Source organism: Nuphar pumila, chromosome 6, assembly GCF_984573655.1.
Source record: "Nuphar pumila chromosome 6, dmNupPumi1.hap1.1, whole genome shotgun sequence".
NCBI classification, from domain to species: Eukaryota; Viridiplantae; Streptophyta; class Magnoliopsida; order Nymphaeales; family Nymphaeaceae; genus Nuphar; species Nuphar pumila.
The window spans coordinates 100528857-100533892 of NC_143254.1; the positions used below are offsets into that span (position 1 = coordinate 100528857).

Below are 5036 nucleotides of genomic sequence, written 5' to 3' on the forward strand. Positions count from 1 at the left end.
TTGATATTTAAATCTTGAAGAACTTGGTCTGATTGTTAGATTTTCTGGCTTTGTGGTGGATTTGCAGATAGATAATGAATCAAATTAATATTTAAATCTTGAAGAACTTGGTCTGATTGTTAGATTTTCTGGTAGCGAGCAATGTAATGATGGGAAACATGCTCAGTGACCTTCGCTTTTAATTATTTCCTTGTAAAATTTTGTATTGCATGCTTATTAGTTTTCTCTCTTGGTGCCTGCCAAAATTCACCAGCTTGGGATGTGAGGCCTGAAGAAAGGCAACTCACATTTGTTGAAGAAGATACTGACGATGACATGAATGAGGTTGATTTGAAAGAGTTCGGAGAAGAGAAAAGAGGAGTGGAAGCAGAAGAGGACGAGGATGATGATGACGAAGAAGATAGACTGACTGAACCTAGCAAGGATGCTGTGTACGATGCTGAAGGCCTTCGTGCTAAGCTTGCTGATATTTGCTGGCCTGAAAACGTGGACTGGATACACAAACTGTGGATTGATTTTGATCATGGACACAAGATAGATGTAAATGATGATCTGACACGGGAGCTAGCTTTCTACACGCAGGCATTGGAGGGGACAAGGCAAGCATTTGAAAGACTGCAATCAATGGGAGTCCCCTTCCTGAGGCCTCCTGATTACTATGCTGAGATGGTGAAGAGTGACACTCACATGGTTAAGGTGAAGGGCAAGCTCCTTCTTGAAAATAAGAAGTTGGAAGAAGCCGAAGAGAGAAGGAAAGCGAGGGAGGCGGAGCGAATAGCCAAAGAGGTCCAGGCCCAGAAGTTGAAGGAGAGAGCCCAGCAAAAGAAAGAGGAGATCGAGTCGGTGAAAAAGTGGAGGAAGCAGAGGCAGCGTAGTGGGTTTGCTGGAGGTACAGATGACATGAGTTTCGATGCTGAAGGTGAAAGAAAGCCGTTCGAGAGGTCGAAAAAGTTGAGGCCTAGGGTGGCTGCTGGTGATAGGCATGGAGGAAAAGGAAAGCAAAAACCTGGGAAAAACAGAGAGCGGAGGAACGGTAAGTTTGGGTACGGGGGAAAGAAAGGTGGTATGAAGAGGCAGAACACAGCAGAAACAACTAACGATGTTAAGGGTTTTAACCAAGGTGATAACAAGAAAAGGAGAAGGGAAAGCTAGTTGGTTTTTGTTAGTTTATTGCCTTCATATCAAAGTTACCCTTTTGTTTAAATCTTCATATACTGGGAGAGCAAGGATCAAGAGCATATTATGTTTGATGTTTTATGTTCAAATGCAACTGTCTTTTCTTCTGTTCTGTTTATGCTGCATTTTCCTCAAGCTAATGGCATTCAGTGGATACGTGTTTAACACATATGCGGCCAATTGACAGCCCCACATATAAGTGGTGCACTTGATGAAAAAGATCTTAACTTGTTAAGGCAAGTTTTTCCATCCATTATTAAGATGGTCAGTATTGAGTATTAAGTGATATGCATGGTTGTTAAAGAGATCTTATGTCCTGTTAAATCATGATTCCATTAGAGAGCCTTGAATGTGAGGCTCATTGCCATTTCCCAGCTGTTTGGAGAAATGCACTGCGGTTTCCACAAAACTTGGTTATTTGGCAGCAATTGGTGGGGATGAAGTTGGCAACCTCAACACCAATATCTTAATATCATTCATTTATAAAACGGTCATATGTTTCATGCCCTTTCACTACAAGAAAAACTCTAATTAGCGACGGAAATTTGTGACGAACTTTTTTCGTCGCAAATTTGTGACGGATTAGCTAGAGAAAACTATTTGTCGCTAACATTCGAAAGATTTGCGGAATTAGCGACGGAAAAAATTATGTCGTGAATCCGTCGCTAATTAGGGACGGATTCACGACAAAAAAATTTTGTCTCAAACTTAGCGATGGATCAGCGACAGAAATTTTCTGTCGCTACTTGGCGATCGATTCGCGATGAAATTTTTTTCGTCGCTAATTTTCCCTATAAAACCCTAATGTGAGCTCATTTATTTCTCTTTCTATTTCATCCCTCGTCTGTCGTCCACCGTCCGTCGCCCGTCGACCTCCTCCTTCGACTCAGTCCCCCTCTCACCTTCGCTCCCCTCTCTTTCGCTCTCATCATTTTTTCAGCCGACGAACTCCGTCTAATAACCCTCTTCCGACCTCACCCCATCTCCCTCTCCCGACTCTGGTCTCTCTCGTCTGCCGACACTAACACCGACTCCTTTTAGGTAACCTCCGACTCTCCTCTCTCTTTCCTTTTTCGCCGGTCAGCGAGCCCTTTTCTTTCCCTCTATTTCCTTTTTTGCCAGGGAGGGGCCGAGTCCCCTCCCCGTCTCTCGGTCTTACGGGATGCGAGGGAGGGACTCGGCCCCCTCCCTATTCTTTTTTTGCCAGGGAGGGGTCGAGCCCCCTTCCTGTCTCTCTGTCTTATGGGATGCGAGGGATGGGCTCAGCTCCCTCTCTGTTCTATTTTCGCAAGGGAGGGATCGAGCTCTCTCCCTATCTCCTTGTCTTACAAGATGCGAGGGAGGAGCTCGGCCCCCTCCCTGTTCTTTTTTTGCCAGGGAGGGGCTGAGCCCCCTCCCTATCTCCCTGTCTTACGGGATGCGAGGGAGGGGCTCGACCCCCTCCTTGTTCTTTTTTTGCCAGGGAGGGGCCAAGCCCTTTCTCTGTCTTACGAGATGCGATGGAGGGCTCAGTCTCAACCTTCATCTTCACGCAATGCTTTGATAGGTATATCATTTAAATAATTGTATACTTGATTAGTTTAAATATGCATTGTGTGAATTTCTAACTCATTGTTCTATAGGTGATGTTTTGCGTACACATGACCCACCTACACCAGCTACTCATACACATCATGAGACAACGCTGGGTGTAGGGTCTTCTCAGTCTAACACACGATGACTCATTTAAATAGTATATATCAATAGTCGACCGTAAGTATTTCATTGTCACTTGTCCAATACTTATCTTATAAATAGTGTATATCGACAATCGATTGTTAATGTGTATGAATTCATGTACAATGCGAGGTTCGAGCCACAATAAGTAATACGAGAAATTAAGAAGTCACTACTTCAACATCTTCCTAGACCGATCACTCAATGAAAAGAGTACCCGAAGGAGGTGTTGGATAAATTATTGTTTTCATTCATGATATGCAATCGTTTATCATAACTAATGTGTTTCATATTTAAATTTTTTTTTATAGTCATGTATGTTAACTTTCTGAAAGTATTTGTAGGCTTCCCATCGTTTCGCGACTGCGAATGAGGAGAAGGATGCGAGGGTAGTGTAGCAGAAGGTGGTTGTCAATCGATTTGCCGACATGTTGCACAATATGAAAACTACAACAATAAAAGCAGTCGGTGGGATAGATGATCCACTGCAGTGGAAAGACCATGGCCCTTCTACTATCATGAGAGATTATTTGGAGAAAATGTGCAATAAGTGGGCGAGCAATGAATTTTAAAATCGCTCAGTAAAGGCTGCACAAAACTGAGCAAAGATGCCTGATGCTCATCTACACACAGGTGGATCTAGGACTTTTGGGAGCCACTAGAAGAAAATGGTGACTCATCAATATACATATACATATATATTCAAATTTATAAGTATTTCTGCATACTTTTTAATTAATTTTTTTATCATTTAACCTTGCAGAAAGCATAAAAAGGAGGCATTGTGCCTTACAAGGATGTGTTTGTGGAAACACATAAACGTAAGAGCACATGAGAGTTTGTATAAGAGAAGGTAAGAGCAAATCGGTATGTATTTATTATATTAATAAACATTGTAATATACAAGTTACTATGAATTACGTTATCATAACCATTATAATTCTTAATTATTAATTCATATTGTAATCATTACTTTGTAGGAGTCATATGAGCAGTAGATGGTAGAGCGATATAGCAATTACTCCACTCAACATCCGCCTTTTGATCCTGCAGCATGGGTGACTGCAACCGGTGAACCCAAAAAGGGTCGTGTGTTCGGGTTTGGGAGTAACATCAACACCACACTAGTCGTTGCCTCCTGCAACTAGGGCTCTCAGAGTTTTCCCGCCAAGCATCAACTCTCACCGTCTGATTGACCTTGTTATGTCTTGGGATGATGTCTGTCAGCGTCTTGAGGACAAAATGTGTGAATTTTTACATAAAGTCATTCGCAACCTTGTATATGATGAGTTGTGCAACTTTTTTTGGGACAGAGAAACTTTGTCTGCATTCAACATGAGCTCTGGTGCCTGTCAAGTATAAAGATTCATGTAATTTGTTTCATGTCGTTAGATTTGAAGTTACTACGTGCATGATTGAATACATATATGCATGATTGAATCACTATGATTTTTTTTGACACTTTTAGAACACATATACGCATTATTGAATCACTATGAAAGTTTTTTGATAACCTTAGAACACATATAAGCATGATTTAATCACTACGAAAGTTTTTTTACTACCTTATAACACATATATGCATGATTGAATCACTATGAAAGTTTTTTGACAACCTTAGAACACATATAAGCATGATTTCATCACTTTGAAATTGTTTTACTGCCTTAGAACACATATATACATGATTGAATCACTATAAAAAAAATTTACTGCCTTAGAACACATATATGCATGATTGAATCACTATAAAAGTTTTTTGACAACCTTAAAACACATATACATATGATTGAATAACTATGAAAGTTTTTTGACTGCCTTAGAACACATATGAGCATGATTGAATCACTATGAAAGTTTTTTGACTGCCTTATAACACATATATGCATGATTGAATCAATATGAAAGCTTTTTGACAACCTTAGAACACATATATGCATGATTGAATCACTATGAAAGTTTTTTGACAACCTTAAAACACATATAAGCATGATTTCATCACTATGAAATTGTTTTACTGTCTTAGAACACATATATATATATGATTGAATCACTATGATTTTTTTTACTGTCTTAGAACACATATATGCATGATTGAATCACTATGAAAGTTTTTTGACAACTTAAGAACACTTATAAGCATG

At 40.0% G+C, this 5036-nt stretch overlaps 1 pseudogene across 1 annotated transcript; it reads left to right on the top strand.

Annotated features, from left to right (window-relative positions):
* Positions 1-259: 259 nt before the first annotated feature.
* LOC149835409 (putative rRNA-processing protein EBP2 homolog pseudogene) lies at positions 260-1289 on the top strand (annotated as a pseudogene). Its single transcript, XR_016432319.1, has one exon. The product of XR_016432319.1 is annotated as a putative rRNA-processing protein EBP2 homolog pseudogene (transcript).
* Positions 1290-5036: the final 3747 nt, after the last annotated feature.